We start from the raw sequence: 26,537 nt of genomic DNA on the forward strand, positions 1-26,537 counted from the left end.
TCGAAGGTGCGCATGATGCATAGCTCTTTCCTTTATGCCTGGGGACGATGATCAGTATAGTCTAGGTATGGAATAAGTCATGTAAGATCCAACGGGGCACCTTTCTCAAGGTCAGTGGTTGCAAAGAAATCATCCATGAATGCCTCCTGGCCCTTTTGGTGCTAAAGCCGGATTGAAGTTGGCTCAATATTTAGTATTCAATAAGGCAAGGTGGCACACCCCCACATGTACAGAGTGTAAGGACTATAGAGGTAGTTTCTTTATTTGTTGACTTCACACCTCTTTGAATGGTTTAGGTTTTGAAGCCTCTGTTTGAGTGTCACTGTGTGATCCCTGGAAACCTGAAAGTCAAGAAGCAGGCATTTGTTTTGAGGAAATAAGCGAGACCACTTTCTTGGGGATAGGTGGAGTAAGTTGTTTCTGGATGGCCTTCAGAGGGACCACAGGGACATCTGGGACTCATGCAAGTAGGGCATTGCCATCTGTCCAAGTGGGGGATGGACAGGGCTTGGACAATTGTTCAGAAACTTGGGGCATGAATGAAAGGCGTGACTTGGTGGAGGAGCGCGAGCTGGTACCATGTTGCCTCTGTCTTTTGGCAATGTGTGTTTTGCATGAGGGGGTCACAGCTGGTGGTAAAGGCAAGTAATAACTAATGAGAAATTATCAAATACTTTGAGTCGAATTCATTAGGTTTTTTTGTTCATTTTGTTCATTTTAAAAAAAATAATTTGATTTAAAGACATGTGGTCATTTCTCAGTAGGCCATTTGTTTCAAGCATTTCACGGTGATCGCTGGAGAGCCTGCTGTTAGACAGGAGTTTAAGGAAGGTGGTTAGATAGCTGTGTGAAGGGAATCAGTAAGGACTGCTGTGAGGGAAAGTCTGGGGGAGTGGCTGTTTTAGGGGACACCAGAGGTGGAAGGGTAGTGAGTTTAGAGAGGATGGAGTTGTGCTTGTTGGTGGTTTTATTGTAGAAATGCTTAGAGACAATGCTGCAAAGAACATGTGCGCGAAACTGGGTATTTGTACAGGAGGAGGTGGAGTTGAATTGGTGATAAGTTGAAGAGTTCTTTGTTTGGGCATCTAGCTCTGGTAATTCTGTCAATTTAGTAAAGTTGTTTGGCTTTGCTTCAGACCTGTAGTGCTTGTGCTGTCGTGATTAGTAGTACCTCACATCAGCAGAATTCTGGATAGTAGCCCACTCCAGGATGGCTAAAGATATCCTCGTGCAGGAGAATGGACATTCTAATCTTCCCTATATGGAGTCACAAGATCAAAGTCAAGACTGAATAATGTGATCTTCAGGCCTTTATTAAACATTGCAAAAGGTTTCTGGGATTTCATTGGAGAACTGAGGGAATGCGATTGGCTCTTGGATTTTGCCGCTTTCCCCCTATGCTTGGTCAGCTCGACAAAGGTCTAGATTGAAGACAAGGAAGGGCTAGACTGTGGCTTTTTGAAAATGTGCAGTGCGGGGCTACGACCTGGAAGTAAGTCACATTTGTTGCTCTAGTCTCTGCGTATGATGCCGCCCAGTAAATCTTGATCTTGAGTCATACGTCGAAACACCAGTCTACCGTTGTAAGTGGGCAAGTGTACAGCCGTATGCAGGAGAGAATTTACAGGAGGGTCACAGAGACTCAAACAAGCTAGAGGACAGGGGTCTCCAACCTCTGACGCTCAAGACATTTGGGACTACGACCCCAAATGTAGCTCCCCATTGACACTGGATACTAGGACTGATGGGAGTTATCCAAAACATCTGGAACCTCGAAGCTTTCAGAGCTCTGCAGTAGAATGTTTGTTCGCAAGGAGCTTCTGATTCGCCTGATATCCATGTATTGCACTGGTATGTCCTAGCAGCTTAATTTAGAAGGGGGATTCGGAAAGATAGCTGTGACTGTCAGAGATCTGTGTAAGAAATAATGTGCAAATATACTTGCATGATACTTGTTTCCCCTAATGGGAGCATTTTGCCATCCACCTGTATTTTTATGTGAGCAGTTATATTACCGTTGAGCAGTTGAGCAGAGTGAAGTGGTCCACACTACGTAGGCACTCTGTATATTTCTGTTGGATAGACAGTGGATCACATGATATAAGAGAAGGCGGGAATGCAGACCACAAGAGAACAGAAGGTAGAGAGCTTCCATTTGCATTTGGATTCATGTGATATGTGGCTTCATAACATGATGACAGCTTCAGGATTCGAGCCCTAGGGAGTTAAATTCTCCCTGTCCGATTGCACCGATGAGCCTGGGTTATATGGCTGGTCTCTTTGGTTCTTGGGCATTCAATTGTTCCCTTAACCCCACTCCCTCTTTCTAGGTCCAGGGCCATTGGGCCGGTGCTATGTTCATCCTCCAGTGCTCTTACTTTCCTATCTTCTGCTGAAGGCAGTGGAGTGGGACTTGACAGCAGTTTCACATACCTTTTCTGGGCGCAGCGTTCCATTGGCCGTCATGGTTCCCTCTGTCTACCCAGCAGATCCTGGCTCAGGGTGACTAGATATTGCATTTCGCATTAATGGCACCCGCATCCTGTAGCTAAAGCTGCAATGGGACACATTGGACTACATGCACGGTGAGCAAAATGATGGCATCCTGCACACACTAAGAAGGTTCTTGTCCTCCATTTCCCCACTGCAATCAGGAACCCTCCTGGAGCTGGCTCTTTAGCCTATGCGTGATTCTGAACTGCAAATGCATCTGCTTCCACTGAGTCTGGTTCCCCAGTTTCCCAGATATGAACTGCACTGAATCCATTCTTCCCTGATTCAATCCACAGGAAGCCTGGCTTTCTTTCTGATTAACCCCTGCATTGTGGGCTGCCTTCCCTACCTACACTGGTGTTATTGTTAGGCTTGGTGCAGGCCCATCAGTGTTCACCCAGTATTGGGCTGAACTTCCTCATGTTGCAGGTGTTATGGAGAAAATACCAGCAGTGGTTAAAGTGTACTGAAAAAAGTTGCTGGTCTCCGCAGGGGAGAGGGTAGGCAGAAGCAAAGTGCAACATGTGTAAGGTGTTAGGGCCGGGGCTAAGTGACTCGTAACTAAGGGTCCTATTACAACTTTTCACTTGCAAAAGGACATGAATGGACAAATCCCCTATATAGAATGCTGAATGTGGTCGTAAAAAGTAGAGTAGCGGTAAACAGAAAAAAATAGAAGTAGTGGAACACTGTTCCAGGCGTTCCCACTCACTTCGATCACTTAAAAGTTCACCTGTGGTCATGGCTGTCGTAGTTCAAAACATCCGGAGAGCCGTGGGTTGCAGACCCTCTAACAGACCCTGCATGGTGATCTTAGACAGGCAGCAGCATGCCTCTTGCTTCTGGAATAAGCCCTCCGCGAGGGCAGCGTTTGCTCATTGTGCTCCTAATTAACATGAAAGGGCCAGGGCACGCTCGAAAGGCCAGGGAGAAATCTCCTTGTCAGCGAAGTGGGCCCTTGCAAGGCATTAATATTTATTTAGCAGTAATGCAGGGGGAATGCATCCCCGGATCTGTCCGGCCCATTACTCATGGCAGTGTCAGGCCCACGGATTAATGCCTAGTTGCGGTGCAGAGTCTTTTAACATAACAAGAATGTATTTTAATCGTGCCCCAGTCAGAAATCACTTTGGACACGTGAATGGAGCATGAATTACCTTGGATTAATCTCAAATTAATGGCTGCTCTTGAATTAATCATGCTGGGTTGCTGCTTGCTTAGGGAGATCTTGGCCGTGGGGCCGTAAATAGACTGATCAGTTCTCCCCCTCTCTTCCTCTTTCACACACTCTCTCTCACTCACACACTCCTCCCCCACACCTCCACACACACACACACACACATTCTCGCAATCTGCCTCTCTTTCTCTCTCTGGTGTCTATACTTAGGCCCGGCAGAAGATGTGTGGGGGCCGATTTCAACACTGTGGTCGGGCCCCCCTTGCTTGTGACTGAAAACAGTCTGAAGCACCCGGCAGGGCATACATTGTAATGGAGACCAAGAAATACAGCCAGTGGTTTAATTGCCGCCGATGATCACGAGAAGGCTAGCCAGCACTGACTGCTAAATGCCCACTGAAAAACTATAAGCTTTTGTGGAGGTACCATTGTTAAAAGGCAACGAGGTGAAAGCACTTCTGTATACCCCGAGGGAAGTGACTCGAGCACTATGCAGCTTGTAAAGTGAGCCCTGAAAAGCACACATTTAAAGCCCCAGAATAATGTATATATTATAGTCCAGCTCTTGCCGCACTGTAGTTAAGGTGATTGCCTAGATCCATAGGAAATCCAAAAATTCGATTCCTAATAACTTTCGACTTGCATGACGGATTTCGCTGATATCTTCCAAACAAAAAGTTTGTCTCGGGCCCCTCCAGACTGGTGATTTTGGGAAAGATTTGTTCAAAGAAAGCAAAAAAACTCTGCTTTTGGACTACTCCCACTCATTTTCACATAGAGAAAAAGTCAAAATGTTGGTGCACCAAAGCGCAAAAAGTGCTGGATAGAATTCGACCAGATGACAAAACACTTGTGCATGAAGCGTTGACTCCGTTTCCGGGACAGGTTTTGGGTAAATCCATCCAGCAGTTTTCAAAATATTCAACAGCGAAGGATGTGCCGCCTGCTGCCAAAAAAATGCTTTACATCTCATTGTGCTTTGCAGCAGAGAGACTGAGAGGCTTTTTCAGAAATGAAAAAGCAGCAATTTAATCCCAAAATTCTATTGCTAATAACTTTGACTTTCTGGATGGATTTCAATTACATTTTCAATCTTTGTTTTTGTCTCCCTACAGTAGTGATGTCACTGACCATAACCTGATATTTTAACAGCCTATGTGTATGAATGAAGGTTGGTTAGGGATATTCTTTTATCTTTCCCTGTTAGATAGGCGGTACACCATCCGATGCCTAGGGAAAGATTCCCACAGACAGGGTCTGGGTGTTCTTCCTAGTAGGGATAGTCTGTATGTGTGTAGTGCACCGTTATCTAATGTTTGATTTGTCTAGTATATAATTCTGTTTCTCCACTACTGTTCTAAAGTGTTACAGTAAGCAACTAGAACCGTTGGAAAGTACTTAGGACCAAGAGTCTTTAGTTACTTAGCCCTAGGTGTGTATTGTCACTACTAAGAGAACACTGTTTTGAACCACAGCGCTACATATAAATCACATCAGGCTAGAGGTCAGGAGTGGGAAAGAAGCCACAACGTGAAGTTGGGGATTTGGGGGTGGAATGGGGAGCCAGTTACATGTAGAAAACTTTTGGTTTTGTCAAGGGAGGACCGCGTGAATCTCACGAGATTACAGCGGCAACGCAAAACACCCTTTCAGTGTACTAATTGATTAGTCTGCCCAATTGCTCTAAACCGACAGACTTTACATAGGCAAATCGAGTTGTACAATGCAATATATTTTTATTATCGAACAGCTATATATCAAACAGCCAACATGTGTTTTGACCTTACAAAGCTCTTCCTTAGAGCTGATAGATATCCAAATTAAAAAAATAGATAAATTCCAATTGTCATGGATTAAATATTTACAAGAAACAATCATTAACATGTCAAGCTAAAACCAACAAAACAGTAAATGGAACAAAGAAGGTTGACATAATAGATAGAGGAGGGGTAACATGAACACGGGAAGGGGGAACGAGGAGAAACAAACATTGTTAGTCTATATTATCCCACCCTTAATATAAAGCATTTGGGTCCGTTATCACAGCTGTTCGACAATCTCAGGAAAGTGAAGGATGTTCCCAGTGTTGGGGTCCTCTTCCTACAATATCTTTCATCAGCATTCGATACTGTCAACCACCCCACTCTGCTTAACTGCCTTTGACGAGTGGGTCTTCATTTTTTAATTTTTTTTAACGGGATGAGTCCAATCTCTTGCCTTCCCAACCTTTCTTCGAATCAGCCACTTTGAACCATCTGCTCATTCAGGCCTCTTAGCTGATCCTTTTTACATGTATGCTGACACCCAGGGTTGTCCTGCATTTTGGGCATTCTAATGATGCAGCAGAAGATCAGTTAAAACGGTATGCAGTGATAAAATTGAAGCAAAAATGTTGCCTATACAAAAAATTGCAGCATAAAATGCCGGGTTTGAACCGGTAAAGGTGTGCCCCATTATACTATTGAAGGGGAGCGGCGGTTGCGGGGGTGTCCCCCGCATCCTTTACATGGATTGCAACAGAAAAACCACTGCATTTTTGACACAATATTTTGTAACCACTGCAATTTTTGCCACGATTTTAACACATGGAACCGTTAAAACAATGTATGGAGGAAGTGAGTGCCCAGATGAAACAAAATCATTTAATATGTAACCCTTCAAAGACAGAGAAACTGCTCTATGATGACCTTCCTTCTATTGCTCAGACTGATCCTAATTCAGATCATGTCCCCTTCTGATCCTTAAATGATTACCCCCCCAGGACCTTATCCACCCTTAATTATTAAGGTCTGCAACTTGGGAGTAATGTCTGACACTAGAGCTGGGTGAGTCCGGTGGGGCTCGGGCTGGCCTGAGCCCCACCTAGGGCTCTGGCCTGCCCAAAGCAGGGGACAGCCATGAGCCCCACTGAGGCCTGTATTCCGGACACTTATTTTCACGCTGCTTGGAAGCAGTGGCGTTGGACAGGCAGCGCTGTGCAAGAGTATTTTCCTTGTCTAGTTGCCACTTTCCATGGTGTATGTCCGTAAAGTTTGTGGGATTTTATGTGCACTAATGCGCGTGTGGATATGCTTGCCAAATTTGTTCATGGTTTGTGCTTGATAGGGCATTGTTTCCGTTTACAGCAGCCCATTATCAACATTGTGGTGCCATTTTCTCCTAATTTCGTGCATATGATTGCTTGCAAAAGACTGTGCCATTGTTTATTTATGATCAATTCTAATTGTTTCATTAATTGCATTATGTTGCAATACATTACTGTGAGTCGTTGATGTGTGTGCTACTTGCAATGTAATGTAGTTCCCTGCCTGTGGCTCTGCTCTCAGAGCTGTGGTCGACCTGCATCATTCTTGTTGCGCCGCATGGAGTCCTGCTTCTCAGCACTAGGAGTGATGTGGGGATTGCTAAACTGCATGTAGTTATCACTGTGCTACAGTCGGGAGAGTGTGGTGGCAGGATAGTGGAGGGATTGGGGGTGGGGATGTTAAACGGGATATCATATTGCGCCTCCTTTATTGTATATATTGCCCTATGCCCAGTTGCTCTGTGAAGAAAACCGCGTAGCAAAGTTCCGATCTTAGATCGACTTAGCCGCCACTTTAGGTCCGTCTGCCATTTTGATTTCCACTCCAAAGTAATTCTGTTTTCTAAAATGATGGACAGTGTTTCCCGCTTTTAACTGAGCCGTCCTGGCCTTTGTACATAAGTTAAATGTCCAAACTGTCGGTTGGCCGAATGTGTGGGTCGAGTAAAGAGACCTTGTCCCATGCCTGACTTATAGACAGAGGTTACCTGCGCCAACGAGTCCGATCTGTGGACATACATCAACTACAATGCTGTCTAAAAACTGAACATGCACACTTGCTGAGCTACATTGTATAGGACGTTTGTTAAGGCTTAATGTTAGATCCGAGAATACACTGTTGCCATTGTGACTTGTTGTACAAACTGAAGATGATCCACATGCATACAGTTGGACAAACTAGAAGTGACCTTGGCAAGAACCCTAGATCGAGTATCATTAACCTGTAGGGGGGCTGGACATTATAATCAGAAATGTATAAAAAGTGTAAATGTTTACACGTCCAGTACCTCTCACTTCTCACACCGAAAGGGCTAGTATTCGCTGTGATGTACTGAAGCCCAAATAGCTATCTGATACTTTGTTTCATTGTAAACTGTACAGTTATACAATAAAGATCTGTGAATCTTTATAAGCCCATGTTTGGTGCATTTCCTTTTGGGGTACTCAGCCTCGATATTTCCTTTTTCTTTTACAGATGGCACCCGAATAGGGACCCTCAAGATTGATGCCAGCTGGTTGAAGGTTGACGCGGCTATCGGACTGGGATCGGACGGTGTAAAAGGGGGCCCCTTTCTTGGATGAGAAGCGACACCTCAGCAGCGCTGCACGACCCAATCACTGGACGGTGAGCCAGCGGTCCGATTCGGCATCTTGACGAGGGTCCATATATCGAGGCGGGCAGATTTGCCGAAATCACCAACCACGTGAGACCTTAGTTAGCTCTTTGAAATCCGATCGGACCTCCTTAGGATTTGATCAGGTGAGTCCTGACCCAATTCTTAAGTATCCTGATCATTTGTTTTGGCGCATTGCACTCGCAAGTACAATTATTGATCAGGTAACACCAGTATTCTGATATGCCTGGGAAATTGTCTGCCTGCTTCAGGACATTATTCCGCAGTGATAGACAATGCTTGGAATTTGTCCGACTGGCGCCAATGGAGGGGTTGCCGGCGTGTACTATGTACTGTAAGCACGGCACTGGTAGTATAGTGTTTAATGATATTTGGCACAGACAAACTAGACATGCTTCCGAACTTCAGTGGCCAATCAATGGTAATTTTGAAATTCCTCGTATTGAATACCTAGAATCCATATTATTAAAGAAAAAGGCTAGACCTGCAGCATTTGAAGTATTAAAGAATTGGAAGAAAGAAGCTATGCAGCAGTTGAAGAGTAGAGAAAAGCATGCGCACCGTTATATGACGAACGCCGAAAAAGCGTTGTTATATGACCAGAATAAACAGTCTGAGTCAGTTAGGAATATGGATAGGGCGTTTTCACTGGGGATCCAGAAAATGTATCTTACTAAAGACTTTCATGTATCTGATGAGCTGATCGACAAACATTTAAGTGAACAAAGGCCTGGTGCCACTGCGCCACCTCTGTATGTTCCTCTTCCTGCTGTTTTGCCTCTTCCTGCTGTTATTCCTCCTCCCGTAGCTCCTCCTGCCCCTCCTATTGCTCCTCTTAATGTTCCTCTTCCTTTGGCTGTTGTTCCTCCTCTTGTCTTCGCTCCTCCACCTGCTCCTCCACTCTTGCCTGCTGTTACGGGTCCAGTAGGTTTGCCTGCTGCACCAGTGATAGCACCTTTGTTTCCGAATGTACGAAATTTGCCTAATCTCCCTCTTCCAAGTGGTTCTGCATCACTTGTAGTAGATCAGGGAGCGGGATCAAGGGTTGTAACTCGTAATACTGTGTCTTCAGAGAGAAAGCATGAATTGACTGCATGGGCCAGACATTGTATGGAGAGGGGTGAACAAGCTGATGTTTTTGCCACACTTTTGAACTTAGACAATTTTCCTGAGAAAAACGTTTTTATTGAAGGATTAGGAATTCATTTATGTGTAATGTGGAACAGGCTAAATGATATAGATCTCCCACAAGGGTTAAGGGATCTGAATACTTTAGCATTTTCTAGAGATACTGCGGAGAAAGTACAAGAGCATGTCGAGAGGGTTTTTGTTTATAGAAGGGAGTTGGAAAGGTTAAGAAATGAAGATGTAGATGGTGATAGTTTGGATGCTATATTTGTACAGAAACCTTTCTTTCCTTGTCGTAAGTCGATAAATGAGGAAACACGAACTTGTACAAAAGATGCAGTTAGTGGGATCTCAAACACGTCGATAACTCCCGTTGAAGTATATGACACGAATAGTCAGTATACGCCAGAAATGCAGAGGAAAGTGATACAGGTAATGGTAAAGTACCTACAGGATGAATGCGTAAAAAGAAAGATTTGTTGTCCCACAGAATTATTGAGTATTTATAAGAGGGCTTTTTCGTTTGATACTTCTTCGGCTACTTTAGCGCTCGATCTAGCTCTGTTGCTTAGTAAGCGTTCGGAGTTGCCTATTTCTCAGTTGCCAATGAGAGGTTCCTCCGACATTTGTCGCAAAAGTAGAGATTCACGCTAATGTTGCAATGGGTGCACCTGCCCAAGATATTCCTGCACATTATGTGTCAATGTTTGTTCACGTTTCGTTCTCGAGACAGGAAGTGAACACCATTAAACAATCCATTCCTGATATTAAGAAGAATCCGACAGGGTTATACAAAGAAATAGAGTCTGTCTTGCAATAATCAGTTTTCACCTTAAGTGATATTGATTTGTTATTTCCTGTACTCCTGCCAATTGACTTGTGGAAGCAGATTAGGACTGTAGATGATGTACCTGGGTTAGCAGATACATGGGATAATATGGCTAGACTCGATAGAGAAAGGCCAGCTGGTGAGAGACCACCACAGGTAATACTAACTTTGCCTGATAAAATACTCACAAATCGAAAGCTATAATTCCTGAAAGAAGGATTATTTGGGACAAGCTTACTGCCTGTGTCCAAGGAAAGTCTGAGGGTGCTACCGTGTTCTTTAATCGGTTCGAAAAAATATTTTCATATTTCAGTGGGCAAAACTTGAGCACAGAGTCTGGGAAACGACTATTCGTGGACAAATTTGTGCGTGGATTGCTGCCTGACATCCAGTCACAGATTATGTCCTCCGAGAGTGCTTGGCAAGCGAAGTCTCAGTCAGAAGTATTGCACATGGCTCAGTACTATGAGAATTGTGTCAATAACGAAAAGGAAAGAGTTGAAAAGAGGAAAGGTGATTTAAAAACGAAAGTATTATTGCAGCACATTTTTAGAGGCCCTGGCGGGGGTAATTCCCAATTCGGGAGTCAGTATGTTCAACAGGGAAATGTGCCATTGGGTCCTGTAAACATAAATCAGTATGCTTATTGCAGACAAGAGGGTGATTGGCGTGCACAATGTCCGATCCTCTAGCAGAGGTCAAATAATGCATTTGGGAAGATGGGTAGAGGATCCAGAGGCCGCCCTGGGGCGGCGGGTCCTGGTAGAAGTCAGTTTTCACAGGATTCACAGCAACCTTTTTCACAGGACAATCAGGCACCAAGTGTGGATAATAGAAACATTTTTTATCATCCTTCTGCTGCTTACCTCTCTGAAGAACTTCCTTTCGACGACATTCTGTTTCGCTAGGATTGCCCGAAGCAGGGTTTGGAACCAACGCCTATTCCCGTTAATCAGAAAGGTCCCTACGTTGAGATGATAGTGGGAAATTGGAAACATCTATTCTTGATAAATACAGGGGCACAGAAGTGTTCCATTGACCATTCACGGGTTCCAAACATTCCACTGTCAGGGCAAACCAATGTTTCTGTAGGGTTTTCTGGCACATCAGTTGTCTGTCCGGTTTCTTCGCCGGTATCTATTACTTTGGGTCCATTTACAGATCACTGTCCATTCTTTTTGACTACGAATTGTGGAGAGAATTTGTTGGGGTTGAATCTGTTGAAGGAATTAAATGTGGTAATTCAATGTTCTTCTGATGGAGTGCGTTTGACGATTTCACCAAAGATACTTTCTGTCTCTCAATTCTTGACCAGGCCTTTGCCGCCGGAATTTAGTGATGTTCCGGAGTATTTGTGGGCAATTGACTACAATGATGTCGGTGTTTTGCAAATTGAGCCCGTTAAGATTATTCTGAAACATGGAGTGAAGTTGTCACGTATTCCCCAGTATAAGATCTCGGTCGATGGTGAGCAAGCTTTGAAATTCAATGTCTCCAATTTTGTGCACCGTGGGATGATTGGGGAAATTGCAGGTAGTTTGTGCAATAGTCATTTTGCCCGTGTACAAAAAAGGTGTTAATGCAATTGCCTTCCATTTCTTTATTGATCTATGTGCCATTAATAAGATTGTTGCTCCACAATTTCCTATTGTGACTGATGTGATGACAATGTTAACCATGATTCCGGCTTCAGCTACTCACTTTAGTGTGGTGAACCTAAAGAAAGCCTTCTTTAGTATCCCTATACATAAAGACAGTAGATACTTGTTCACGTTCACCTTAGGGGGGCGCTCGTTTACCTTCACCCATGCACCGCAAGGTTACACGGAGAGTCCTAGCATTTACAGTAGGGCTTTGAAAGAGCAGCTCCACACACTCGAGTTGACTACCACTTGTACACTGCTTCAGTATGTACATGATCTATTCTTAGCTGCTGACTCAGAGAGCGCCTGTAAGGAGGGCACTGTGATGTTGCTTATCCACTTAGCACGACATGGACCCAAAGCTTCACTTAAAAAGTTTCAATATTGTCGACAGGAGGTTACCTATTTAGGCTATCTCCTGTCAAAGGAAGGAAGAAGGTTGACGCCTGAATGGATAAAAATCATTTTTAGCATGTCTGTCGCAAATACACAGAAGGAAGTTAGAGCCTTGATAGGAATGGCTTCTTACTGTAGACAGTGGATCCCGAACTTCTCCTTAGTGATTAAACCAATGTTGGCTTTGACGAAGAAGGGCATTTCTTCGCCATTGCCTTGGAACTTCAAACACCAGCAAGCATTTGATCTGCTCAAGACTGCATTGTGCTCGGCACCTGTTTTGGGTACACAAAACTATGAAAAGGCCTTTGTGTTGTATGTGCATGAATGTGATGGATGTGCTTTGGCTGTATTAAAGCAGGAACATGGAGGGAAGAATAGGCCGTGCGGCTACTTTTCTTCCGCCCTTGATCCTGTAGCATGCGCTTTGCCAAGATGTTTGAGAGCTGTCGCTGCTTCTGCGTCCGTAAAACAGAGCGAGGGAATGTTCCTAGGCCATGCTTTAACCCTGATGGTACCTCTCTCTGTAGATGTTCTATTAAACAGAACACAAAGCAACACCTTACCTCTGCATTGTTAACGAGATACGAATTGATCTTGTTTGCACCGCACATCCAAATAAAGAGGTGTTGTGTCCTTAATCCAGCTGAACTTTTACCTTTCCCGCAAGGTACTGCTTGCAGTGACGAAGAGTCACATGACTGCCTTTACACTACAGAGGAAGAGACCAAAGGCAGAATCGATCTAAGAGACATTCCTTTGAACAATCCACAAGGGGAGCTGTTTTGTGATGGCTCCTGTTTCAAACTCCCGGATGGTACATCCACAGCTGCTTATGCAATCACCACATTGAGCACGGTCGTAGAGACCAAAAGAATCACGCATAACTCTGTGCAGGCCGCAGAGATTATAGCATTGACCCGAGCTTGTGAACTTTCCGAAGGGCTTACCGTAAACATATATACTGACAGTCAGTATGCCTTTGGGGTAGTTCACAACTTCAGCACACTTTGGGCAGAAAGAGGTTTCTTGACCTCACATGGTACTAAAATCCAGCATGGCTCCTTGATAGTACGGTTGCACTCCCTTGCACTCCCTATTCAGCTAGCAATTATAAAGTGCGCAGCACATCAGAAGATTGTAGATAATGTAGGAAAAGGAAACGCTTTCGCTGACCAAATAGCCAAACAGACTGCCACCGATCTCTCTTCAGAAATGTAAACTTCAAAGGAAGCCACAAATGCCTGTACTTTGGATGAGGGTATTGAATCTGTAAGGAATATTCAAGCCGATGCCACGTTAGAGGAATCTAAGAAATGGGCTGAGGGTTTGGCGAAATTGGATGATGATGGTTGTTGGGTGGACAAAGGTGAAGGGAAATGGTTACTGCCTGACGCGTATATTATGATGATGGTTGTTATGGCTCATGGTCCTACCCATATATGTGCACGTAAAGTCACCAAAATGTTGCAAAATGTGTGGGTAAATGATAAAATCCCTAAAGTAGATGAGCGCTTCATTCAAGGGTGTGTGATTTGTCTGCAACATAATGTGGGAAAGTGCACATCAACTCCTAGGGGTAGTTTTGGTCCACCTTCTGTCCCCTTTGAAGTAATCCATTTCGACTTCATTGAAATGGAGCGTTGTTATAACTTCAAATATGTACTAGTTGTTAGTGCCTTTAGCAAATGGGTCGAAGCTTTTCCCGTCAAAGATGCCACCGCTATGACCACGGCGAAGACCATGCTGAAGGAATATTTTCCTAGATTTGGTCTGCCGAGAGTCTTCTGGTCGGACAATGGTCCACATTTTATCACTGTTGTAATTCTGCAGATATGCGCGGGATTACAGATCGATAAACGGTTCCATTTAGCCAGACACACACAGAGTGCTGGACTAGTAGAAAGACACAACAGCATCATCAAGAACAAGCTCACTAAGACGTGTATGTAGGCAAACCTGTCTACTTAGTTTGCAGTAATGTAGCATTTCCATGGTTACCCAGGGATTGGCAGGGAACCTGTTATTTAGGGATTCTGTTACCCGGGGTATTCATTGCTAGCACTATAGAAGTTTCAAAGGCTCGTCCACGGCGGGACGAGAATGGGGATACTCCAGCACAAATTTTGGGCGATGTAGCTAAATCCGTTGTGCCATTTTAGGGACAAATGCTGAACTCTGAAGATATCAGGAGACTAGCGAGAGTACTGGAGAGGACCATCAACCGGACCACTGACATACTCTATAATATGACTTTAGAACAGAAAGCAATAAGGTTAGTGGCACTTCAGAACCCGATGGCATTAGATGTCATCCTGGCCGAGCATGGTTGGGTATGTAAATTAGTGGGGTCCGCTTGCTGTGTTTTCGTGGAAGATTCCTCCCCAACGATTTTCAGAGCAATGCAAAATCTGCACGTCCTTAGTTCAGAAGTGCATGTTCCCGAGGGAAACTGATATCTTAGCGCTTGGTTCTGGGACTTCTTGCAATCTTGGGATGGAAGCTACTTTCGGTCTTGCTGATTATTTTAGGTATTCTGTTGTTTCTTTGTTGTCGTATACAATGTCTTCCTGGTATGTGTTTGATGTTAGGAGGATGTTGTGCACAAGCGATGGGTACATTAGGACATAAAGTGTCTGCCCAGGATAAAACCTCCAAGGAATACGTGTTAAAGGACATTTTAGTGAATGATCTGATGGCAATAGATATTTCTGACAGCGATTCAGGGTGCATGGACGATCATGCATGGAGTTATTTGCAGCTCGCAAACATCTTGGCAAAGCGCATGCTACAGGATCAAGGGCGGAAGAAAAGTAACCTCCATGTTCCTGCGTTAAAACAGCCAAAGCACATCCATCACATTCATGCACAAACAACACAAAGGCCTTTTCATAGTTTGGTGTGCCCAAAACTGGTGCCGAGCATAATGCAGTCTTGAGCAAATCAAACGATTGCTGGTGTTCCGCGTTCCACGGCAATGGCGAAGAAATTCCCTTCTTTGTCAAAGCCAACATCGGTTTGATCACAAGTGAAAAATTTGGGAAAAATTTGGGATCCACAACCTACAATAAGAAGCCATTCCTATCAAGGCTCTAACTTCCTTCTGTGTATTTGGGACAGGCATGCTAGAAATGTGTTTTATTCTTTCAGGTGTCAATCTTCTTCCCTCCTTTGACAGGAGATAGCCTAAATAGGCAACCTCCTGGCAACAATATTGAAACTTTACAAGCGAAGCTTTGTGACCATTTTTAGCTAGATGAATAAGCAACAACACAGTGCCCTCCTTACAGGCGCTCTCAGAGTCAGCAGCTAAAAGCAGGTCATCAACATACTGAAGCAATGTACAGGTAGAGGGCAATTCAAGAGTATCAAGCTGTTATTTCAAAGCCCTACTGTAGATGCTAGGACTCTCTGTGTAACCTTGAGGTGCACAAGTAAATGTGAACGAGCGTCCCCCTAAGGTGAATGCGAACAAGTATCTACTATCCTTGTGTATAGGAATACTAAAGAAAGCATTCTTCAGATCCACAACACTAAAGTAAGTAGCTGTAGCTGAAATCATGGTTAATATTGTCGTCACATCAGGCACAATTGGAATTGCGGAGCGACGACTTTATTAATGGCACGTAGATCAATTATGAAACGGAATGGAATTGCATTATCGCCTTTCTTGTACACGGGTAAAATCAGACTATTGCACAAACTTCCTGAAATTTCCTCAATCACCCCATGATGCACAAAATCGGAAACAATGCATTTCAAAGCTTGCTTGCCCTCAACTGAAATCTTATACTGGGGAATGCGTGGCAACTCAATTCCATGTTTCAAGACTATCTTAACAGGCTCAATCTGCAAAACACTGATATCATTGTCGTCAACAGTCCATAAGCACTCTAGTACATCACTGAATTCTGGCGGCAAAGGTCTAGTCAAGAATTGAGAGACAGAAAGTTGCTGTGGTGAAATTGTCAAGCGCACTCCATCGGAAGAACAATAGATTACTGCATTCAATTCCTTTAACAAGTTCAACCCCAGCAAATTCTCTCCATGATTCAAAGTCAAAAGGAATGGACAAGGGTCCGTAAAGGGACCCAAAGAAATAGGTACCGGCGAAGAAACTAGACAAACAACTGGTGTGCCAGAAAACCCTACAGACACATTGGTTTGCCCTGACAGTGGAATGTTTGGAACCCGTGAATGATCAATGGAACACTTCTGTGCTCCAGTATCTATCAAAAACTGATGTTTCCTATTTCCTACTACGATTTCAACGTAGGGACCTTTCTGATTGACGGGAATAGGTGTAGGTTCCACACCCTGCTTAGGGCAATCCTAACGAAACAGAATATCATCAAAAGGAAGCTCTTCATATAGATATGCAGCAGAAGGATGATCAAATATGTTCCTAGTATCCACATTCGAAGTCTAATTATCCTGTGAAAAAGGTTGCTGAGGATCCTGTGCAAACTGACCTCTACAAGGGCTCCCTACACCCGGGCGACCTCTGGATTGTCTACCCATATTCCCAAATGTGTTATTCAACCTCTGTCGAAGGACGGGGCATTGTGCACGCCAATGACCCTCTTGTCAACAATAGGCACACTGGTTAATGTTCACAGGACCCAAGGGCACATTTCCTTGCGGAACATACTGACCTCTAATCTGCGAACTACCCCCTCTGGGCCTCTAACAATTTGCTGTATTAGTACTTTAGTCTTTAAATCACCTTTTCGTTTTTCAACTCTATCTTTTTCATTGTTGACATGATTCTCGTAGTACTGAGCCAAGTGCAGTAGTTCTGATTGGGACTTCGCCTGCCAAGCGCTCTCAGAAGACATAATTTGTGACTGGATGTCAGGCAGCAATCCACGCACAAATTTGTCCACAAATAATCGTTTCCCCGACTCTGTGCCTAAGTCTTGTCCGCTGAAATCCGAGAATACCTGTTTGAACCGATTAAAGAACTCGGTAGCACCCTCAGACTTCCCTTGGACACAGGCCGTAAGCTTGTCCCAAATGATTCTTTTCTCAGGAATTATGTTTTTAAATTTTGTAATAATTCTATCAGGCAAAGTTAGTACCACCTGGGGCGGTCTTTCACCAGCTGGCCTTTCTCCATCAAATCTAGTTATATTCGCCCATGTATCTCCCAACCCTGGTACGTCATCTATAGTCCTAACTTGTTTCCACAAATCTACGGGCAGGAGTACAGGAAATAAATCAATATCACCTAGGGTGATTACTGAGGACTGCAATACAGACTCCATTTCTTTATAGAATCCTGTTGGATTTTTCCTAATATCAGGAATAGATTGTCTAATAGTATTCACTTCTTCTCTTGAGAACGGGACATGAACAAACTGTGATACATAATGTGCAGGAATGTTCACAGCGACTATATTTGCTGCATGATGAGCTCCAATCTCAACCTTCGGGACAAATGTCGGAGGAACCTCTCTCATAGGCAACTGAGAAGTAGGTGACTCTGAATGCTTACTAAGCAACAAAGCCAAGTTGAGCGCTAAAGCAGTCAAAGAAGTGTCAAGTGAAAAAGCTCTCTTATAAATACTCGCAAACTCTGTGGGACAACTAATTTTTCTCTTCACACAATCATCCTGTAGGTACTCTATCATTACCTGTATCACTTTCCTCTGCATTTCTGGCGTATACTGACTATATGTGTCATATACCTCAACTGGAGTTATCGACATATCTGAAATCCATCTAAGCGCGTCTTTCGTACAAATTCGTGCTTCCTCAGATATCGATTTTCGACAAGGAAGGAACAGTTTCTGTACATACATACTTTCCCCCTGGTCATCCTCATTCTGTAACCTTTCCAACTCCTTTCTATACTCAAATAACCTTTCGACATGCTCATTTACTTTCTCCACAGTGTGTCTTGAAAACGCTAAAGTGTTTAGATCCCTTAACCCTTGCAGGAGATCTGTATTATTTAATTTGCCCCACATCACACATAAATTAATCCCTAAACCTTCAATAAAAACATTTTTCTCAGGAAAATTATCCATTTTAAAAAGTGTGGCAAAAACATTAGCTTGATCATCCCTCTCCATACAATGCTCAGCCCATGCAATCAAATCACGTTTCTTCTCTGGCGGTACAGTATTGCGAGTGACATCCATTGATCCCACATCCCTTGATCCCACACCCTGATCGACTACAAGCGGCACAAGACCACTTGGAAGAGGGGGAGCAGGCAAATTTAATGGAGGTACTGTTACTGGTGCAATAGGAAGAGGTAGAGGAATAGGTGGAGGAACAGTAACTGGAGGAAGAGGAACATTAGGAGGAGCAGGAACAACAGCAGGAAGAGCAGGAATGTCAGGAATCTGATTTGCGGTAGAGGACGGCGCTTCTTGTTTCCGAAGAGGCAATAAACTACATTTTCCATCAGGCGTTTGGATGTGTGTAGTTCCTCTTTCGCGCGGTACGCCAGCTGCTCATTAGCAATAACTGTTGAAAACTCGCCGCCGCCCGTGCCTCGGTGCAGGTAATTACAGATTATCAGCACGGGCGGCGGCAGCTGAAGAAGCAAGAGCATGCGGGAAGGTTTTGGACGCCGAAGGACTTTTGGAGCTTTCCCCTGGCCACAACGGTGATTAGCAACCTGAACAGGAGAAAACCAGTCGCGGGGCCGCAGCGGTGAATCAGGCTCCTTTCCAAATGTTGGGCATCGAACCTCAGGGTCCGGATGTCCTCGTGAGGCATCCGGACCATCAGTTAGGTTTTCTACAACATTGTTCATGTTTTGGTGTTAGAGTATGCTTATTTTCGCTTGTTGATTTATGATACGAACACGGCGGTGAGTGTGTGATGAAACACGCCATGTGTAGGATACACGTCATGTGTGAGACACGCCATGTGTGAGGAAACACGCTATGAATCTCAGAACTGACAATACAGTGCCCTGGGAAAATAGGAGACTATCCTTTACAGCGCACTTGTTTTGGAATCATTCTTTAGGGGCCACACGGCACAAGGGCATGTTTTGTGTATTTGTTCTAAACCCTTGTTTGTTGCTTCATTGTGCCCAGCAGGCCACAAGTCTTGTATCTTCATGAAAAAGGACAACCCTTTGTTTGTGTCATTTTGCTTGTATGCAACCCTATGTGTTTTCAAGAAGTATACGTTCCAAGGCGCATGTTATGTTATGTTCAAGGTCTATGTTCAAGTTTATAATCCTATGTTTTGTGGTGTGCAAAGTGGAGTCTTATAGGGCCACTAATGAGGTACACTACTGCGGGTATGTAGCAGGTTCATTACATGTATAGGAGGTCAGGCTAGGTGTTCAGGAAGTAGAGGTACAGGTATTTTGAGTATTGCGTATATTGTATGTACTTGCTTGTTTATGTTCCCTTCCTTTCCTTTGTCACTCCAACCCCCTTTCCCTAACTCCATCTTCCCCCCCATTGGCTGCCACGTGGCTACCTGTAATATCATTTTCAGGCGCCCGTGCCAACCACAGTGGGAGGGGTCAATCTATTTGGCTTCTGTGGTTTGCAAGAGGGGATTAAGACCCCTATTCCCTTATAAGTTTGACAAGGAATAACAGCAGTAAGAGGCAAAGCAGCAGGAAAAGGAACATACGGAGGTGGCGCAGAGGCACCAGGCCTTCGTTCATTTAACAATTTGTCTATGAATTCGTTGGAAACATGAAGGTCTTTAGAAGGATAGATTTTCTGAATTCCAAGTGAGAAAGCCCTATCCATATTCCTAGTCGACTCAGAATGCTTATCTTGGTCATACAATAATGCTTTTTCGGCATTCGTTTTATGACGGCGCGCATGTTTTTCTCTACTCTTAAGTTGCTGCAACGCTTCTTTTTTCCAATTCTGTAAAACATCAAATGCTGCAGGTCTAGCCTTTTTCTTTAATAGAATTGACTCTAAATACTCAATACGAGGGATTTCAAAATTACCATTGATTGGCCACTGAAGTTCAGAGGCATGTCTGGTTTGTCTGTGCCAAATATCATTAAACACTATACTTTCAATGCCATGCTTACAGTACATAGTACACGCCGGCGACCCCTCCTGTGGTGCTGGATGGCTAAATTCCAAAGATTGTCTATCACTGCGGAACAACGCCCTGAGGCAGGTAGACAATTTCCCAGGCATATCAAATTATTGGTGTTACTTGGTCAATAATTGTGTCTGCAGATACAATACGCCAAAATCAAATTATCAGGATATTTAAGAATCGGGTCACGACTCACTGATCAGTCCTAAGGAGGTCCGATCGGATTACAAAGAATCTTACCTTACTAATCTTATCTCGTGTTTGGTGATTTCGGCAAATCTGCCCGCCTCGATAAGTGGACCCTCATCAAGATGCCATCTCGGGCCACAAGCTAATCGCCCAGGGATCGGGTCATGCAGCGCTGCTGAGGTGTCGTGTCTCGTTCAGTGGGGCCCCTTTTTGTCACAACGTCCGATCCCAGTCCGATAGCGAGGGTCAACCTTCGATAATCCGGCATCAATCTTGAGGGTCCCTATTCGGGCGCCAACTGTGAAAACAAAATCAAAATATCGAGACTGAGTACCCCAAGAGGAAATACACCGAACACGGGTTACAAAGGAACATACAAAGAACTTTATTTTATACTGAACAGTTTTCCAAGAAAATTAACAGATAGCTTTCGGCCCTCAGTACAACACAACGAACTCCAGCGTGGTTCAGTGTGTTCAGTGAGAGATGCTGTACATTAGAATTTGTTACTCTTTTATACCATTTGCGAACATGATGTCCAATGCTACTTCGGGTTAATATTCCTCTAATACATTATTGATCTAGGGTTCATGCCGAGTTCGCATATCCACATGCAACTAGTTTGCCTTTAATACATACTTCAACAAGCCTACCGGCAACTGTGTATTTTGGGATTTCCCATACAGGTCTTCTCAAACATGAATACAATATAATTAAACAAGTGTTCTTAGTTCAGTATTTGGATACATTGTTCTTAACATATGCTCGTGGATTAGTTTCATTGGCGTGAGTAATCCTTTACACACAGGTCAATGAAGGACAAGGTCTCAGTTCACGACCCCAACAAGTGGCCTGTAGGCAAGTTACATATTAATTACACACAGAGGTCAAGTGTGCCATGTTGTATTTCGGAATGACATCGTCCACCATTTTAACTCACAGGGTGACTTTACAGAGTGAACCTAAAACGGCGGATTGACCTAAAATGGCGGCTTACATTGATTCTAAGGTCAGTACCTTGCAGCACGGATTCTTTTGCAAGTGGCTTATAAGCAGCTTGGCATAGGCCAATATACACATATTCATTGCAATAGGAGGTATGATATAATTTCCCATTTGACAGCTCTGCTAAGAAAACCGCGTCGCAAAGTTCCGATCTTAGATCAACTTAGCCGCCATTTTAGGTCCATCCGCCATTTTGATTTCCACTCCAAAGTAATTCTGTGTTCTAAAATGGTGGACAGTGTTTCCCGCTTGTAACTGAGCCGTCCTGACCTTTGTACATAAGTTAAATGTCTAAACTGTCCATTGGCCGAATGTGTGGGTCGAGTAAAGAGACCTTGTCCGATTCCTGACTTATAGACAGAGGATTACCTGCGCCAACAAGTCCGATCCGCAGACATACATCAACTACAATGCTGTCTTAATACTGAAAGTGGACACTTGCTGAGCTACATTGTATAAGGCGTTTGTTAAGGCTTAATGTTAGATCTGAGAATACACTGTTGCCATTGTGACTTGTTGTTGTACAAACTGAAGATGATCCACATTCATATAGTTGGACAAACTAGAAGTGAACTCGGTACGAAACCTAGACGGAGTATTAACCTGTAGGGTGGCTGGACATTATGATCAGAAATGTATAAAAAGTGTAAATGTTTAGACATCCAGTACCTCTCACTTCTCACACCAAAAGGGCTGGTATTCGCTGCGATGTACTGAGGGCCAGATAGCTATCTGATACTTTGTTTCTTTGTAAACTGTACAGTTAAAGAATAAAGATCTTTGAATCTGTATAAGGCCATGTTTGGTGTATTTCCTTTTGGGATACTGAGCCTTGATATTTCCGTTTGCTTTTACAGGGAGAGTAATGGCCAAAGGGAAGTATGGCTAGTGAGTGCAATTACTGATGGATAATACATGGGCGTCGAAGTAGCCCTTATAAAGTAAGTGTGTTTGGAATCCCATAGATTATAGCATAGGACAACTGTCAATGTTCTAGAGCTGGGGGACACACACCCTACTTCCATAACCCCCCTTGTTGTGCAGCCATTTTCCAGGCTCCACCCTACTGTTGAACTCTCTGGCTATTCCACCTCTATCTGACACATATTATTCTATGAAACAGCAGGGTAGACAGGTGTCTAGGTCATGTGTCTCCCATCTATGCATGTTATTATTTCACTTACAATCAGAGGGCACAGATAGTGAATACCTTGGTTGCCAGAGGATTATATTTGTGCAATTCAATCTAACTTGGCCTCCCTGAAGCTACTTTACATCAGCTTCAAAATGCATCTACAAGAATGCAACACAGGTGGGGCTGTAAAGAGCATGAATTTACAGCCCTGCGTATTTTTAATTGGCTGCAAGGGTGCAATTCAAACCCCTTTGTATTGCTCACTTTAGAAGCAGGGCCCTATATTTCTTCCAATTTGTTCCATCCCTAATATCATAGTTTCCAACATGACCCATTACAATCTGTAGGTGGTTATCCAGTCCTGTTTTTTTTCTTTGCATTCTTGCATTTGTAGTCCGAGTTTTAGAATGGGAAAAGTGGAAATATAAATCCCATAATGCAGAGAAAAAAAAACAGGGCTGGATAAGCACCTACATATTGGAATGGGTCATGTTGGCAAGAATGTAATATGCCGCATAGGCATCTAAGATCAGACCCATTTGAGTTCCTGAGCATTCCTAAATTGAGATACTCTAGGCAAGGCTACTGCTCCATTTCAGTACAGGCAGCCACTTTGTGGAACACTCTTCCGGCTGAGGTTAGACTGGCTGGTAGCCATGTGGAATTCAATGCCAGCAGCGGCAATGCCTGCACATTTTGTGAGGGATATGTAGCTGTGCCCACCGGGTCAAAGAAAGAGAAAACTGAAGCTGGCTTGTCTCTAGTTAAGATGAAGGAGTCCGGCTTTTGCAATCCTTGACAAAGCTTCTTTAGGTTCTCAAGGTGTGTTCTTCAATTTTCAGGTCTCAACTCCAGTATTGGCAGAGTATGGGCACCGACCCTCAGTTTATAAATAAACACAGGTTAACTACTCCAGGAGTTGGAACATGGGGGTGGGGTCCTTCTCTCCCAACCACAGGGTGGCATCCATTCAGACATTTGGTGACCACTCATGTAGTGGGTGCTGCCGTGTTCAAAATGTTCCCAGGCATCTTTCCAGCCTTAAGATTGGTTGTGGAGTCTCATTCATTTATATTCACCATTCGAGCACCCCTCCATATCTGGTTCTGGCAACTGCAGCCCTCGCTCTGAGGGAGGCAGAGGTTATGCCTATATGAAATGCCCACATAAAGCAACATTCGTATCCCACTCCCTCTCGCAGGACACAGGATGTTGGACTTTGTACTGGATTACACAGTGGTTCTCTGTAGGGTCACCTTTGTGGAACAGGCTGCACCCCCACTAGAATCCTAAACCAATAACAGTCAACAATCAGCGGAACCCACACAGTCATCTGTGCAAGGAGCATCACACAGGGAACTGTAGAATATGTGGCTTTCATAATTCTGCAAGGTTCAATATTGTGCAGGAGAACATTCAAAATCGCATCACATATAAAGCCTATGATGAGGAAATGTTTGTGTACAAGGAAGGAGGTGCTGCTTACAACATCCAGGGGTACTGGCCCTGATTGGGGGGGCAGTGGCAAACCCAGGACCGCAAAGGGTATTTCTCTTAAGACATGATGTGTCATGGCAGAACTGGAGCACAGGTGGGAGCTGGTTAGAAATGGTGAATGATATGGGTGAACTGGCAACCAAAAGTGGCCTTGGAAATTATTTTCAATGTGGCTCCATATAACTCCATGAAAGCAAATGTAGCGCGTGAGCCCAACCTTTATAATGAAGGACTGGAGGGTCCCCCGCAAGAACAAATGATCCTTGTGGTGAAATACAAACCACCTTTGCCTATATATGGATGTTATCAACTATTACAGCTTAAAGACAAGTAAACCTATAACATCCATTGGTTAAGAGGAAAAACATATCAAAAGCCTTATAACTATTCTTCACTCCAAAAGGCTGAGGGGATGACAAGAGAGCGATGAAGGAGGGAAGAGTGACTGGGATAGAGAGTAACAAGCAGAAAAGCAGGCAGCTGCATTCTTATTTTGCTGAGGTAGCACTTGAGGCTGCATGAAAGTGGGGGTATCGAAGTGGATACGCAAGTGCATTTATGATTATTCGACCATGGATAGAGCCTTCACTGCCATTCCTTGTTTATAGGAATGGAAGGTAGATTCTGAGTGTCTGCTACGCCTAGTCCTGACCATAACTGTGATCCCAAAGAGACCCTATATATGGTCAACTCAGCACAAAGTTGCAAGTTGCAATAGCTGAGAGCAGGGAATGGCGGTTAAGAGTTTTAGTTACCATTGCATACTTGCACTCTCTCCTACCATCTCTACCACCTGGAACACTCTTCCTCTGCACATCTGTCACACCAAGGGCTACCTTTCCTTCAAAAGTCCTCAAAACCTGGCTATTTCCCACAAATTCATGAAACCAGTCCCTAACATTCCAATTGCCAATACAAGCATATGAACATTCACCACAAGGGGGCGCCAGCTGTTATCGCAGCAGCCCCGACTTCACAGCATCAGGCGGCACCGGCCGTTATGGCGGCTGCCCTGACCTGAAACACTATCAAACACCAACAATGACCTTGGTTCTCTCAAGCATCACTAGCTGGACATAGGCCATCATCACGTTTTCACAACATGAAATGTCACAAGATTGATTAGTCAATGAACGTGCCGTGTATAAGGAAAACAAGAACATTGCAATCAAATTTGTTGAGATAGAATTACAGCCCCATCACACTTGGATAGATTGTGATGTCTGGCAAGGCATTTTCCTGGGAGGAATTGCTTGCCATGGCCATATCTCACACCAGAAGGGCAGGTGGGGGTTTCTCATTAATTGCTCCAGAACGCAATCGTGCAAATGCAATGAATCACACTGAAAGGACGCGAGGGGTTGCCGGCTACCGCGCTTGAATGAACTATAGGATTGGCCTCTCCTGGTAAAGGTAACAATTGTGAAGGTTTAGTGGGTGCACACAATCTGTGAAGATTTGCCATGCTCTCCACCTGGAAGAGCTTGAAAGTATAGCTGGTGCGCTACCAGTGGCAATTTATACAACATATTTTCATCCGAGTTTCTAGGTACGTATAAATGCACAACCCTGGTAGACACTGGCTGCAGGCATGGCTACCCGTAAACATCACAATACAGAAATGACTACGCCCAAATTCGGTCTCGCTGGTCACATAATTGTTCCACCTACTTACACCAGAATACTCCTCAACACCTCTGACATCAGTATGCAGTGAAGACCTATGACAAATTCAGGCCAGCTGGACACATAACGAGTTTGTATCACTCACTCCATTTCCTGACCCCTCTCAGCACCCATCCACATGCTGACCTAGTGGGTGGCTTTCTACCGAAGCCTGGCCAGCCATGCTAAGCGTTATCATGGCCAAATCACACACGCATTCTAAACCTACTGCTTGATCTCCAACACTCTGGACTTCGGTCCCCAGGGGCATTCCTTTCACTAGTGCATTGAGACTATAATAATGTTAAAAGGTGCTATATAAATGACCCTCCACTAGCCCATTGAGACTATAATAATGGTAAAAGGTGCTACATATATGACAACTACAATACAATATAGTCAATCCCTGAACAAAAGCAAATGATGGCTGACAGTTAAGCAGCGTGTGGAGAAGTAGCATCTATCTACCTGGCTAGACTTGTGAATGTGAAGCCACATAGTGTTTTCAAAGAGTCACTTCTCAGTGGACAGGAAATCACAACAAACAATATGGTTGCGATATCACTGTAAAGTGATATACATTGCATGCAAGAATGGATCACTGTGTGTATCGTTAATATCAATGCGTATGGGCCCATATTTCCAAATCACTGTGAATGCAAGCAGATGTCCAGGGCCAAATGATAATGATGTGTTATTGTATAGCACTTACACTTTAGCGCTTTATATACAACAAATATACATACACTATCACCCAACCTGTGTTGGTACTCATTTATCAACCTCAGCAGGATGAAAGGCTAAGTTGACTTTGCTGTGAGTCGAACCTGCAACATGCAGATTACACACACATTGCTGCAGCCAGCGCTCAACCCACTGAGCTATGTTATCGGCTAT

This window comes from Ambystoma mexicanum, chromosome 11, assembly GCF_040938575.1.
Source record: "Ambystoma mexicanum isolate Mex_15411 chromosome 11, UKY_AmexF1_1, whole genome shotgun sequence".
Taxonomy (NCBI): domain Eukaryota; kingdom Metazoa; phylum Chordata; class Amphibia; order Caudata; family Ambystomatidae; genus Ambystoma; species Ambystoma mexicanum.